General features: G+C 43.2%; 1 protein-coding gene and 1 long non-coding RNA gene across 6 annotated transcripts in view; both read right to left on the bottom strand.

Moving 5' to 3' along the window:
* The window catches only part of Arhgap12 (Rho GTPase activating protein 12), a 103,641-nt gene extending 98,660 nt beyond the window's left edge, over positions 1 to 4,981 (bottom strand). For 3 of the 4 annotated variants that reach the window (XM_085698915.2, XM_085698916.2, XM_085698917.2), the window contains exon 1: positions 4,839 to 4,981. The gene's annotated coding sequence lies outside the window, so the exon portion shown is untranslated. The remainder of the gene's footprint in view (positions 1 to 4,838) is intronic. The other variant, XM_085698914.2, reaches the window with a different exon arrangement.
* Positions 4,982 to 7,804: 2,823 nt separating this feature from the next.
* LOC146891889 (uncharacterized) lies at positions 7,805 to 14,599 on the bottom strand. 2 transcript variants are annotated; one of them, XR_015005001.2, is made up of 2 exons: positions 14,385 to 14,599; positions 7,805 to 8,063 (listed from the first exon to the last, which is right to left on the bottom strand). It is a non-coding gene; the product is annotated as an uncharacterized LOC146891889 (long non-coding RNA). The 2 variants fall into 2 exon arrangements; XR_015005000.2 differs by having other exon boundaries at positions 7,805 to 8,060.
* Between the last annotated feature and the right edge of the window lie 1,122 nt (positions 14,600 to 15,721).

The raw sequence follows: 15,721 nt of genomic DNA, 5'->3' as shown, positions 1-15,721 counted from the left end.
TGCTGTCCAAATCAGACAAGCAGGACACAAAAGAAAGTGACTAACAAACATTGCCAAGACAAGGCGGGACCAACCTTCAAGAATCCTGCTTCATAGAAGTCTGTCGAATAGTCTAGGCCTGTAGGCCAAAGACAGATGCCCCAACGTTGCAGAGGAACCTTGGGTGACTGCCCAGGCATCCAGCTGTTGGTCATTTCTCACACTTTTTTGGAAGTTGCTTGCTTGCACTTTCTGCTTACTCAGTTAATATTCCTTCTCAGGTCTCTGAGGAAGTTGAAGACTAGATAGTTAATAGCTTCCCTTGTTTACCAGATTCAGAAAAGAAACTCACTAAAGAAGTGTAAAGTGTATAAGGCTGAAAGACAAAAGAAGACAGTTGTGTATAAGGTTGAGAAACATCAGGAGATAGTTTTGAATGGTAATGCAAGTTATGGTAGAAAGTAAATTATATAAAAGACTTTGGACTCAGCAAGACAGAATAGATAATGGAGTATTTTCTCTGAATTTGTCAAATGCAAATAGACTAGACATTGTTGATGCATTTATTGCCTGTATATATTATATATAGCTATTCTTCTTATATTAGTTATAGCCTTTTTTAATTTTAGACAAAAAAGGGAAATATAATGACATTTTGTTTGTAATCTAAAAAAGCTTGCCTGAAGATCAGAGTTCAGAGCTAAGCCACTAGTAAACCATAGAGGACAGGCAATGGTGGCACGCACCTTCAATCCAGGCACTTGAGAGACAAGAGGCAGACGGATCCCTGTGAGTTAAAGGCCACCCTGGGCTACACAAGATTGAATCTATCTAAAAGAGAAACAGCTCACACAAAGGTGATCCCAATCACTCGCTTTTAATCCCAGCACTAAAGAGGAAAACTAAAGAGGTGGAGACAGGAGTGATATGCCTAGGCAGACAGAGGAGGAATATAAGGTGTGGGGGGGAGTCTATGATGCAGGAGCTCAGATGCAGTCTGAAGACTCAGTCTGAGCATGCGGTCTGAGGATTTGTAGAGATAGAATTGTGCCTTCGGTCTGAGTATTGGTAGAAGTAAGAACTCTCCAGTGGTTGGCTGCTCTGTTTGCTTCTCTGATCTTTCAGCTTTGGCCCGATAGCTGATTCTACAATTCCTGAATTGTGTGCTACAATTCAGGAACTGGTGGGGGGAGGGAGAGTAATCCCCAGTTACAAAATGTATTTCTTATTTTAGAAGAGTTTAAGATTTATAGAACTCAGGCAGGTGATGGTGGTGCATGCCTTTAATTCCAGCACTCAGGAGGCAGGGGCAAGCAAATCTCCATGAGTTCGAGGCCAGCCTGGACAGGCTCCAAAGCTACAGAGAAACCCTGTGAGTTTGAGACAAGCCTGGTCTGCAAATTGAGTTCCAGGACAGCTAGGGATACATAGAGAAACTGTCTCAAAAAATAATAATAATAATAATAATAATATTTAGGGCTAGTATATAGGTAGAGTAGCAGCACAGCATACAAGAGACTCTGAGTTCTTCTACTCCCAGCACGGCATAAACTGTATGTGGTGACAAATACCTATAAACCCAGCAACTGGTAGGTGAGGCAAGAGTATTTTAAATTCAAGGTCACCTTCAATTACATATTAAGTTCAAGGTAAGTCTGGGCTACATAAAACCTTATTTCAACAAGAAGAAAAAAAAGAATTCTACAAAAATAGTTCAGAAAGGTTCCCATGTGCCTGAGATCCAATTTGTCTCATTAAATGTTACACCTGGCACACTTTTCTTAGTCTATAACTCAAAATCACCTGATGCATAACTTTATTCAGATTTTCTCATCTAGGATCCCATCTGAACAGACCTGGAGTTATAAACCAAGGGTTACCGAGTCCCAGTTCTAGAAATTTTAATGACGGAATGAAACTAAGGTCCCAAAATCTACACTTCAAAATCAACACGTTGCCAAGGGCTGCTGTTGCAATAAACTGCAAACATACTGAGAACAGCACATCAAGGATTCAGACTAGGAGCTGGAAAGATGGCACTGGCTGCTCCTCCAGGGGACCTAGATTCAATTCCCGGCACCCACATGGTGTTCACATCCAGTTCCAGTGGATCCAACAGCTTTGCACAGGCATACATGCAGGCAAAACACCAATGCATATAAAATAAAAATAAATAAAATTTAAAATAAAAAAAAGATTTCAGACTAACCAACAATATTATATAGGATAACACGATAGTCACTATTAATATGTGACTACTGAAAATTTGAAACACAGGCAGGAAAAACTGTGTGTTCTAAGTATAAGCTACACAAGCTATCAAAATTTTAATCAAAAAATGAGAAATTCTTCATATTAATTATATATTTTTAATATACTAGGTTAAGTAGATTTATGCTATGTAGTTTGCTCACTTAGTTTTTTTGTAACTTGAGTACTAGAAATTAAAATCACAGGGTAGCTGGCAGTGCAGTTCTATCTACACACAACAGTACACATATGACCAGGGGACTCATTAGAAGAATGATTTCCCTGTACTTTAGGGTAAGAGAAGCCCTAGGTTGTCAAAATAGGTGAGGAGCTCCAAGATGAAGCATCAGCATTTTGGGACCCAGGTCAAATCACCTACAAAAAGAACCACAGAACTTTCACTGATTCTATGAAAGCAACACGGCAATGGCTCAGTCACATAGTTCTGGCACAAGTAGACCAGCTAACCAAAGAGAAGTAAAATCACAAAGATGGTAGCCAGTATTTGGGTCTTCAACTGAAGGTGACTTGAAGTACAATGAATTCCTGTGTTACAAAGATTCATTTCCACATCTGACTTCTTCTACAGAATAGAACACATTTATAACGTATTTATTAGGTTGTTGGTTTTAGAAGAAAACGCTCACCTAACATGCCAAAGCCCTGGGTTTGACTTCCAGCAGCACATATCCCTAAGTAAAATTACACCTGTTAAATAAGAAGTGTGATAAAAGCTTATTTTCACTTTTCTCTCTCATTGTTTATTAAAAACTGCAATGTTTATTTTCTCAGATAAATAATACTCCTACTATCTAGTGACTTTCTAGATCACTATCTCACTTTAGCCTATTTAAAATTATTATTCTTAGATGGGCATGGTGGATGCACACCTTTAATTCTTGGGGGAGGGAGATCGCTGTCAATTCAAGGCCTACATAATGAGTTTTAAGCTAGCCAGGGCTACAAAGTGAGGCCCTACCTCAAAACAAAACAAACAAATAAATAAATAATAAAATTATTGCTCTGAATCCCAATAATGTCATTTGCACTTTTAGGACTTAATTTAGTCCTAAACTTATGTTTCATATCAGTCCATTTTTTAAAAGCACTGAATAAATATTTTACTTAAAAAGTCAAATGATACCATTAAAAGCTGTTCTGTGTCATTTACATATTTCATTTGTGTCTCAAAACTAGAGTAGTATATTCAAAAACTAAAAGACTGATAATTATATAAGCACAACTAATATACACAAGTGGCGTCATATCATGACTCAATGCAATCTCCAACCCCATGGTTGATAAAGAACAGGAGGTTGTCAATAAATACTAAGAACTACACACACACACACACACACACACACACACACACACACACACACGCTTTGTTTCCTGGACAAAAATCACCTCAGAAAGGTGAAAAGTTATGCGCACCCTATTTGGCCTAACTCTTCGATGGCATGGCTAAATCATACCTTCACGAACCAGTCTGGCTTTGGGTTCCAAAAACTGTTCTGACAGGCTTACAACGCAATTTTCAAATAGAAAATAGTGCACCTGCTGCCAGACTCAGAGCAGTGGAGAAACGGAAAGCTGATCCATTCCACCTTACACCCTCTTAGAGAGCAGGTAGGCAAAACCGGACGTGAGCAAATAAACACCTCCAGGCCACCATTTCTCAGCTTTAAGTACAAAAGAAGCAGTGCCACAGGCTAGACACTGAACAATTTCTCACTGCAACATTCGGAGTCTTCCAAGGTCTCACCTTTTTAAAGTCGGACAGCTGAGTCTGAACCAAAAGCCGGTGACTCCTTTCTCCAATTTACCTCCCTTTAGGAATGTGTGCCTAAATGGTCAATAAAATCTACTTCCGTGTGTCAACATAAACCATACACGGCCAACCTTGTAACCAGTGTTAAAACCCTTACCCGTGGCTCTACACTTGGAATGGTATTCCAACTTTTAAAAAATGGTATACTAGAAACATTTAGCTTTTGCCTTTGCAAGGCATTTTAAATTGCTGCTGCAGGCAAAAAGATTTAAAAAAAAAAAAAAAAAAAAAAGGAAAACATCACCCGCCTCTGAAACTGAAGGGCGTGCCTTTCTTCCTAATGACCACCTTGTGGCCATTCTGTCTGCGAGGGTCTGCAGTAACTTAAGACACAACGTGTCAAGGGCAGCCTTTCCGGAAAGACAAAACAAGCGCCTGGGACGGGAGGCAGGCAGCGCGCTGGCAGCGAAGTCTGTTGTTTCTCTCTGAATCGAGGGCTCGGAAGAGATTTCTCAGAGCAGAGCCGGGGGCAGCAGACGCGCTCCTCCGGGCCGGGGAGAGCGCGCCGTTCGCGTCCACGGTCCCCGCCGCGGCCCAGGTGGCAGGTGTGTCCGCCGGCAGCAGCCGCGGGGGGCGGGCCGGTCCTCCCGCCCTCCCGAGGGCCCGCTGCCCGCAGGCAGGAAGCCCGGGAGCCCAGGCTGAGACCCGGGTCATGTAAACCTGCTCGCCCCGTGGGCCAGGCGGCCGCCGCCCTCCCCGGCGCAGCCCTCAGCAGGCATAGCCCGCGTCCCCGAGTGCCTTTGTGCGTTCCGCGGGAACCCGCGCCCGGCCTTCTTACCAAGGGTCGGAGACCTAGCGACGGGCAGCTCCCTCCTCCGTCGGCGCTGTGGCCGAGCGACGGAGAGCCCGCCTAAAGCGCTCACTCGGCGGCCGCCACCGCCGGGCGTCCCCGCAGGCTGGTCTCCGAGGGAGGGTAAGTTCCAGGGCACGTCGGAGCGCGCCGGCGCGGGGGCGGGGCGGGGCGGGGCGGTGCTAAGGGGCGGGCGGGGCGTCGTGCCACGTGATGAAAGAGGCTGGGGCGGTCTCTGGTGTGGGCGGGGTGAATAGATCACGTGATGATAGAGGGCGTGGCGAGTCCCTGAGGGGCGGGGCGTAGGGTCACGTGATGGGGCGTGGCAGTTTATGTCGATGGGCGTGGCGGCGCTGGTCACGTGGCATGGGGGCGGGGCATTGGCGCTTTCAGGCGCGAGCGACTCACATGACGGTCGGAGTGGGCGGGGCGCCAGGCTCTGGGCAGCAAAGGGCGCGCAGGGAGGGGTGCCCGGAGGTTGATTCGGCTTCCTCCGGGGTGCGGAGGAATTAGGGAGGGCGCGAAAGCCGGCGGCCGAGTAGGTGTCAACACTTTGTAAACATCTCGTGGGAAGTGTTGGGAAAACGCTAGTGGGAATACGGGGGAATGGAGAACGGAAAGTGCTACGGCGGCAGGGAGTCTGCAGTCTGAGGCTTAATGGCGCGCTAGGTCACGGGTCCACAGGCTGGCAACCCCTGGGAATCGGGGAACGTGCGGCACTTACATTGGCACTAAATGAAACTCTGGTGATCTTGAGCTACTGGATCTACGCGGAGCTAGTGGTGGCCTGAGCCTATCTCAGAGTGCTGGATGAGCAGTACACAGGTGACTGCTCTTTGAGTCCATGGGGCCTGCTGTGTGCAATCACTGTGGGCCTGGATGTCATTGTCCAAAGTTTACAGAGTGGCAACGTGGAACCCGGAAGTGGCCCACAGTGAAGGGTTTGGGTGAAGGATCGTGTAGTGAGAGTTGCTAGAATTCACTGCACCTCAACTATCACGTGAAGACTGTTGACTTAAAACCTGCTCTGAAAGCGAAAGACATTGGAAAGAAAATAAAGTATTGGGAATTCAGAAATGATCTATTAATCACTTGTTGGTTGTGCCTCTTACGATGTCCAGATCAGATTTCAATAACATCAGAAAAGAGGGGCAAGTTGGCATAGGGTTCAAGAGCCAGGTTCTGGAAATAACTCTTTTTTGGCTTCATCCATAAAAATGCAGCAGTGTCAGCTTAGCACAATCTGAACTCTCAAGTTTGTTAAGCGATAATAAATAAATCCAACTGGGATGTTGGCAAGGTTACTAACAGTTGTCTCTTACAGTCCTTATTAAATCAAACTGGGCTAATGTTCTAAGATGTTCTCCTCCTCGATGCTCAAGATGAGAATTTAAAGTAAGAGACTACTATCTTTGCACTTGCTATTTCTTCCCTTTCATTGTCTTTCATCATGTTTCCAGTCTCCTCCAGTCTAACATGTTGCCTGTCCCATGCCCTCGTTCAGCATATACAGAATAATGTCATTGTTCAGCATACATAGTAATGCTATGTGCTTCTGAAACTACTTTCGGCAGAATCCCCTTTTGATCTCTTTCCAAAACCAAAACAAGGACAGTGTGCAAAAAGGAAACTGTGTGTTGATAAGAATGTGCTGATAGCCCTGTTTTGCCTCCTCCCAAACCTGAATTATGCACCCTTAGTTTCAGCAAGAGATAGAAGGGAACAATTTGCATACATTTGCAAATCTGCTTGTAACTCCACTTCCTATTTCACAACCTAATCTCAGATGATACCACAGTGCCCACAGTATGCTGATCACTACCAACAGCAGATGGAGTCAGTTAAAAAGAGCTCTCTGGTTGGTATGTTGTTGGAAGAGGACCTGATGGAGTGATGAAATCATGGGCAACATTGCCCCTAGTTGGTTTTTAAATAACACTTCATAGCATATGTCTGGCTCCCATGTGGAGAATCTCAACAGATCCTTTTCAGGATTTTGACATTTAACTGGCTTCTTAAGAAGGAGTAAAGAATCTCAAAATGTAGAACTCAAATGTAAGTTCCATACACAAGCGGAGCTATGACTTTGAATTGTTGGGGTGTCTCAAGTGCCTAAAAGCTCTTGGCATGAGATAGATTCAAAAGAAACTCCTGTTGAATGTATTTTCAAGTGAAATCTAACTCTGCATTGCTGAATGTACTTGTCTTACTTTCTGGTTCTTTAATGGGAACCTACTTACTTAGCATATTTCTGGCATTAATGTCTATCTATGTAGCACCACCTCTTTGGCAAGGCTAGAGCAAAACAGGAACTGGCAGAATCAAAATTACAAATGTATGTGAGTTTGGAAATACATATTTCTATACATAAGAATGAACAGCTTTTTGCATCAACACACATTCCAACCAGGATGTGCTGCCTAATCACAAGTTCAAAGCACCATCACCAACCAATCATGGATTCGAATCTCCAACACTGGCAACAAAAACCTTTTCTCTTCATAGGTTAATTGTCTCTTGTATTTTGTTATAGCAATGAAAAACTAACATGTACTGTTGTAGAGAATAGAAAAAGATTGGCTGCAACATAAATGTAGATTGATAGAACACTAAAGGATGATATTGCTTCATACTGTGTAACTATTAACTAAAAAAGTTCTTTCTGGTTCAGTATTAAGATTGTAAGCTTTTAAGTGAAAATACAGAAATAGTCTAGTCTATGAATTATCTTATTTGGGGTGTGCTAACTCAGTAAACAGAAAACAAACTACAATTAGTTTTGAGACTAGGTATGCTCCTTAACAAATAGATGTAAATCTGTCTTCCTTCTGATACAGTCTAGGGATCTTTATCAGGTCCATTTTCTCTGCTAGTTAAAGAATTAAAAGGCAGAAAAAAAATCTGAAGCTTTAACAGGTAACTGCAGAGAAATCTCAAGCACAGCTAACAGAATCAGCAGTTGAAGCAAGTCATTTATTGGGGTGAGGAAACATGTACACAGGAGACACACAGAAAAGACCCTCGGCAAACCAGAGGGGAAACTCAGGAAACTGAAACTCTAGTTTCTTCTTGAGGCCTGGGTTTTCAGTCTCTGAAGAATCTTCCTCCCCTAATTTAGGGTTGGTCAGCTTGAAGACAGGTAGGATAGTTGACTCTCGAGCCCTGTGTAATCTGTCCTGATCTTCTTGACTGAGTCCATCAGCAGGGAACCTGCTAGAGGGAAATGGAAACTGAGAGGGGGTTGTATAGACTAGTTTTCTGTCAACTTGACACAAACTAGAGTCATCAGAGAGGAGGCAGCCTCAATTGAGAACTGAGATCCAGCTATAGGGCATTTTCTTAATTAGTGATCCATTGGAGAGGGCCCAGCACATTGCCAGTGGTGCCATTCCTGGGCTGTTTGTCCTGGGCTCTATAAGAAAGCAAGCTGAGCAAGCCATAAGGAACAAGTCAGTAGGCAGTACTCTTCCATGACCTCTGCATCAGCTTCTGTCTCCAGGTTCCTGCCCTGTTTGAGTTCCTGTCCTGGCTTCCTTCAATAATGGACTAAGGTGTGGAAGTAAAAGTCAAATAAACCTATTCCTCCCCAGCTTGCTTTTGGTCTTTTAATGGTCTTTTTATTCTGACTATTAATGGTGATTAATAACCCCAGCAATAGAAACCCTAACTAAGACAGAGGTTGAGGAAGAAGTGATCCGTCTTGGGAATTCACCCCCTTTCTTACATATCCACAGCCCCTCTCCCTAATTGTCTGCCTGCCAGGGAGTTGGTCTAACTCCTGGACTCTCACTCCCTTGTTTTCTTTCCCACTACTGGGGATGGTGCACAAGACTCCATGCAAGGAAGGAAGTACTCTGCCATTGTACTACCATCCTAGCCCCTGCAAATTTTCAGAGGTATTTTAAGTAGAACCGTGTTTAAACAAGTTTTAATTGCTTGGTTCCTCTAGTGTAAACATTAACATTAAAATTTCACAGACCATTTTTTGGTCTGCTAATTAAGGTCAAGGAAAAAATACTTTGGGAAAAACTCCAAGGCCATGTGTTTCTTTGTGTGTCTGTTCTCTCTCCCACTTTGTAACTTTGTCAACTGCCTTTTGTTTCCATGGGTTACCACAGATGCCCTGTAAGTTATGTTAGCTGACATGTTTCATATTTGATTGTGCTTATTTCTAAAAACCTCAGAGATAATTATGGGTACAATGGTAATTAAATTAACAGAAAATCATTTCTTTAAATATTAATATTTTCTTATGAAATATCATTGCTTTTATTCACATGATTGGCTTTGTAAATTGCTATATAGAGCTTTGTTTCCAAAATTACATAGCCTGGGCTGCTTAATAAGGGAAAATGTAACCTTTAATCTGGCATTCAGAGGTTGAAGCAGGAGGATCATAGGTTAGCCTTTCTCAAAACAAAACAAAACAAAACAAAACAAAAAATGAAAATTACTATTTGACTTTCAACTTTAAACAATGCTTAGCCAGTCAATAATTTTGAGATATATTCATTTGTAAATTGTTCTGCTGTGCCCTTTATAGTAAAGGTGAACTCATTTTAGTTTTGCACATAACTCAAATAAAGACACTAAAGAGTTATTGAAATTTTGCTTTTTTAAAAACCAGGCTTAATGGAGCACACCTTTAATCCCAGCCCTGGGGATACAGAAGCAGGTGGATCTCTGTGAAAAAACAGCCTGGTGTACATAGTGAGTTCCAGGACAGTCAAACTGACAGAGCCTGTCTCCAAACAAACAGAAGTTGTTTAAGCCTATTCACATGGCAGGTAAAACTGTCACTGTGTGTCACAGTTGGGTCACAGCTCAGAGAGAGATAGCATGGTTTGTTTCCTTGCTACAGGAACAAAGCAAGGACGTGTGCTCTTGCGGATTCCAGCCAGCGAGCACTGGGAGCACTAAACACCCAGCAATATGTCAGTTTGAAGAGAAAACTTTAGGTCATTTGGTTCAATAGATAGAATATCCAAACCGCACATTGTTAAATGTCTAATCAGTGTGTCAGGATGTGTGGAGGACCAAACAAAATAACAGATCAGCACATTCTTATCTGGACACAGCTTCCCTTTTTTTGGCTGTCCTTGGTTTGGTTTGAGAAAGAGATAAGAGGAATATAGGGCAAGAATCTCAGAAGCCGAGCAGGAAAATAGTTTCAGAAACAAACATGGGTAAATGGTTGAGGACAGGAAATGCAAAAGAAACTTTTTTTTTCAATTCTTTTGTTGGTGAAAGGAAAGGGTTCCATGAAACAAATCTAGAGCTTCCTGTTCTGCTCAAATATAAACTTGACTTTGTGAAGGTTTCAGTACATAGCGTAGGATACAGCCCGCCGTCCTAGCGCAGGACACAGCCCGCCGTCCTAGCGCAGGACACAGCCCGCCGTCCTAGCGCTGGGTACAGCCCGCAGTCCTAGTTGGAATCTGGGCTACTTTGGGTTGACGATGTGAGATTTCCATTATGTGAGTTTGTACTGCCAATTCACCCCTACCACTGTGACCAAGATTAGGTTGAGAAATCAATCTCGGGCAATTTTCTTTTTTACAGACTTAGAAAAACTGTTTTTGGGTTGCTAAAAATATTAGAATAGTAAAATGTGTGCTGTCACCTTTGTTGCTACAGAAAGCATATCCTTGTCATTTCCCAGTGTCAGGGATGATCTGGTCTGGGAGGGTTGGCTCTGGTGGAGGCCTGTCCTAGGTGCACATGGCCTTGGTTATGACACACAAACAAAAATTGGAAATAAAAAAGGTGTAATAATCAGTCAGGTGTGGTGGAGAATGCTTTTGGTCCCAGCACTCCAGAGGCAGGAGCAGGAGGATCTCTGAGTTCAAGACCAGCCTGGTCTACAAAATGACTTCTAAGACAACCAGGGCTACACAAAGCAACCCTGGCTTGAAAACAAACAAACAAACAAACAAGCAAACAAAGAAAGAGTAAAATGGTTACAAAACTGTAAGTCAGATACATGACAATATCAACTGTCCAAATAACTGAATAGCAAAATTTAAGGAAAAAGGTGGGTTGTTATTTAAATTCTCATGTGTTCCACAGGCTGGTTATTCTCTGTTTGCTCCACCAGTTTTCAGGTTCTTTCTCTAGCCCCATGTGTCCTCGAGCCTCGTTCCTAGGAACTATCAATAAAATGAGGCTTCCTTGTTCTGTCGTTCCTTGTTCACAGTTAACAGCAGTGGGAAGACAGAAAAGTCAGATTTGTTTTGTTTTGTTTTTCTTGACAAGATTTCTCTGTGTAACAGCCCTAGCTTTCCTGGAACTAGCTCTGTATGGTTGGCCTCGAACTCACAGAAATCTGCCTGCCTCAGCCTCCTGAGTGCTGGGATTAAAGGCATATACCACCACTGCCAGTTTTTTCTACTGTTTTAAAATATTTTTTATTATAGTGTGTGTATGTGAACTCTATGTGTACAGGTGCCTGCAGATGTCAAAAGAATATATCTGATTCCCTGAAATTGGGAGTTAAAGGCCTGATGTAGCTGCTGGGGACTGATTTCAGATCCTCTGGAAGAGCAAGTGCTCTTAACCACCGAACCCCCACACGTCCCCCTTTCGATGGAAGCCTTTTGGCAAATAGCATTGATGATCAAAGCAGTTATGTGCCAGTAATGACAGCATTAGAATGACTCAGCTAGTGCTATATCAGGACCTTGGAAGCCAAGGGCCAGCGAGATGGTTCAGCAGGTAAAGGCACTTGTCACCAAGCTTGAGTTCAATCCTCGAGATCAACATGATAAAAAGAGAAAGCCAGCTCCCACAAATTGTCCTTTGACCTCCTCTCAAGAGCTACACAATATGTGGGGCACCTCGCCCCACAAAATGAATAAACAAATGTAACAATGTTTTTTAAGTCCAAAGGACTGGGGAAATGACTCAGTGATTAAAACACTGGCTGCTTTTCCAGAGGACTCAGGTTCAGTTCCACAAGGCAACTCAATTGTCTGTAATTCCAGGAAATTGGAGAGAGAGAGAGAGAGAGAGAAGAGGGGAGGGGAGGGGAGGGGAGAGGAGGGGAGGGGAGGGGAGGGGAGGGGAGGGGAGGGGAGGGGAGGGGAGGGGAGGGGAGGGGAGGGGAGGGGAGGGGAGGGAAGGGAAGGGAAGGGAAGGGAAGGGAAGGGAAGGGAAGGGAAGGGAAGGGAAGGGAAGAGGAAAAAAGTCACCCTTTGGGAACGCTCTTGATGATCCTCATTGTCTGCGGAGCTGTCATTGGTGCACAGAATGGTTCCTCTGATTAGATTGCCAGGAGGTAGCTCCTGAGCCATGACTTGAAGAATGAAAACTAGGAGGCCAGGCTCCCCAAAAAAGCATTGACCTCCCATTTGCCAGAAATTTAAGAAGTCATGGGGACAGGGTACATATTAACCTACACATACTCTAGAAATTTAGGGTCTCATTTTTAGGTAAAAATTTGGCAAGATTAAAACAAAAGATTAGTATTGTGCATCCCTCTAAAGCCCAGGGAACATTATAGAAAAAGAGGCAGAAAGACTAGAATAGACAGAAGAAAGGGAAAAGATGGAAAATGTCATCTTCCAGAATCCACAGCTGCTACACTGCCTGGACTGAATCTGCATAAGAACGAGCCATCCACAGTCAGGGTCACGAACGGGAAAGGGTTCAGGGCTTACTGCTGCTGAGCTATTCAGAGAAAGGCGGTGGCCGTTGACTTCAGTTGTATATACCCACAGATGACTAGCTGGCGTAGGGGTAAAATGATTGGAATATATTATATACATGGAAGAAAAACAGAATCAAGTAATCCAAAGCAAAGATTATAATTAATTGCACAAAGGGGTAGAGTAAAATTAGTCTGGCAGACAAATGAAGTTAAATTTAATGCCAGAGATGAAGCAAGTAGAGAATTTAGTTGTATGTAAAGGTTGTGGCTAATAGGCATCTCCTGTCCTAGCAAGTCTTTTCTAAGCATTTAAGGGAACAAGGAGCCATAGCCACATATAGTCAAGAAAATAAATGCTAGTGCTCTGTTTACTAAATTTCCCCCCAGTTAGGTTAAAAAGTGGGGGGGGGGATTTAACTAACATTCTGTAAGTCAATGGTGTTTAGTTATTTATTGAAGAAATACCATTATTAAAGTAATGTTTCAGAATTCAACTTCCAGGGAAGACTTACAAAATCTGTGGATATTATCACAACAGCATTTACATAGCTGTCATGGCAACCTTAATTTAATCCTCTATTAGTGTCTTGGAACACCCAGGCATCCCAGGAAATGAGGAGGGTGAGTCAGCGGGTGGCACACTCCTGTCTCTGAGTCAGGACGGCACTAGCGTCCTCCCTTAGTATTGCCAGAGGCACCGGTCTGGAGGGTGATCCATGACACTGTGCCCAAGAGCCAAGTGCTGACTTGGTTCATCTCCCTGTAAAGTCAGTCCCACTGGCTGAGTTTACACTTTGTCCTAACACAGGGCCTTTATGTCCTGTCTTAGGTTTTCAGTCAGATCACAGCGCGTCACTTTTCTCTTCGGGCAAGGTTGGTAGGGATGTTGAGCAGTTCTCTTACTGCTTTTCCACTTTTACTTGAAAGCAAGTGAGAAAAGAAATCGAAATTAATGGCTAAAGTGAGATATTGTTGGTGTTCATTTCCTGGCACTACATCCTAGACCAGAATTCCAGGACCAGATTCACACTGGGAGCTGTAGGAAGCTGTGGTTTGTGTGCTCCACACGAAGCGAGACATCAGCATGAACTGCAGCTTGACTCTGAAACCATTATTATCTGCAGTGTGCTGAATTCAAGAGCAGCACACACTCTGGTTCATGAGCCATCTCTCCAGCCTGCTTTGTATTTGTTCGCTTTTACTTGTTGACTTTGTTTGGGCCTTTGAGACAGGGTCATGTTGTGTTGCCTTTGCTGCCACTGGCCTGGTCCTCACTGTAGTCTGGGCTGCCCTAGAACTCACAGCAGTGGTTCTGCATTAGTAAACCTCCCAAGTACTGGAATTACAGGTATGCTCTCCCACACCACACTCAAACAAAAAAATAAAAATATGCAAATCATTTGGCCATGTTGAAAAAGTGCCAGCAAGCATAGAACTTGCTCACCGACCTTCTCTGTTGACTTTCTGAGACAGGGGTCACAGTGGAAGCCACCCTCCTACCCCCACCTCCAGGTACTCAGATTCCAGGCCTTAGCCCCACACCGAGCTCTATTTTTCTGTCCAATACATTTTTACATTTCTTGAATGTATGTTTGCAATGAAAGAATTTTATACAGTTGGCTATTTCTTATATATTATTTAGACTGGGTGAACTATATGAAGGAACTCAGAAGTTTGGAATTAAGGAAAGAAGAAAACCTTCACCCTTGGTTTTGCTACGGTCTCTGTCAGAACTCAATCTGTCTATAAGGTCCCATACAGATGCTTGTATCTGCTAATGTTCAATTTCCCAGAACTTCGAGCAAATCAAGCACGTTGTTCCCCCGCCCATCTTCTGTCAACAATGTCTCCCTCTACTGACTGTGAAGTTCCTTCCCAGCCAGTACCTCTGGAGTGCCGCACAGGTCCTCTGAGATGGCTGGAGAGAAGACTGTGTCCCCGCCTGTGGAAGCCCTCTGAAGTCACCCAGAGCCTGCCTTCTTGGTGGTAACCATTTTATTTTTTCTCATATTAATCAATCTGTTGAAACAAGATTGCACACTCTCTGTCAAACTGGTTCCACCTCATTTCAGTGACCTTCGTTCTGCGTGTTTGCAGTATACGCTGGCCGATAGAGAATGAGACTAGCCTGAAATATGACTCTAGCAAGGTTTGGTTTGATTAACATCTGCTCTTTGATACTTATTTCTCAAAGTTTTAGATATACAACATTTTGTTCACAGAAATTCACATTTTATTGTCAAAAAATCTTCTATCTATACTTTTTAGCCTATTTGAAGTAGATTTTTTTTCTTTTGAGACAAGTTCTTACCCAGGCTGTCCTGGAATTCCTTGTGTGGCCAAGGCTGGTCCTGAACTCACAGTTCTTCATCTTCAGCCTCTCAAATGCCACCATGCACACAACTCTTTAGTAGAGATTGCTTTTATTGGTTCCCTAGCCTTTCTTACATGTTTCATAGGAGAAAGAGAGAAAGAAAACATGATACTGCATGCCTATAATCCCAGACTCAAGGAAGCTGAGGCAGAAGTTTCAGGCTGGTCAGAGCTGTACAGAGAGGAGGGGATGGGAGAGGGGGGGGAATAATATAGAATCCTATACCTAATGGTGCTTCAGTTTCATGAGTGTCTGCTGAACCACGGAGTCTTACTTGACATAACCGTTTGGACTGGAGATGTGGCTCAGCAGTAAAGTAAAAACATGCCAAGGCCTAGCATGTTCAGCACTGTCAACTGAACTTTCAACTGTCAACTTTCTAGGGTCTAAATCCACTTTGGAAATGATCCTCAGGGCATGTCTTTGAGGGTTTCTAGATAACGTTTATTAAAGTTATTATTTTTAAGTTATTAAACTTAAAGTTTAAGTTTATTAAAGTTATTTATTTTTAATAAAGTTTATTAAAGACCCATCGTGAATGTGGGTAGCACCATTACACGGGCTGGGACTCCAGATTCATCAAACAGCAAAGCTAGCTGAGCACCCACAATTGTGAGGGTGTCTCCTGACACAAATACAATGTCAACAGTGCCCTCTGCTCCTCTGCCACGCCTCCACCACCATGATTAGGACTCTCCTTCAAGTGAAAGCAGATATAAACCCTTTCTTCCTTAAATTGCTTTGGCCAGGTAACTTTCATAGCAATGAGGAAATTAAAACACTGCCAAACAATCAATGGGTGAGAAGAACATATTTTTTTTTTTTTTTTTTTGCCTCCGCGGATCTAAG

The sequence above is a fragment of the Myodes glareolus genome, chromosome 14 (genome assembly GCF_982192425.1).
Source record: "Myodes glareolus chromosome 14, mMyoGla1.1, whole genome shotgun sequence".
In the NCBI taxonomy this organism is placed as follows: domain Eukaryota; kingdom Metazoa; phylum Chordata; class Mammalia; order Rodentia; family Cricetidae; genus Myodes; species Myodes glareolus.
This window is presented reverse-complemented; position numbering and strand designations above follow the sequence as displayed.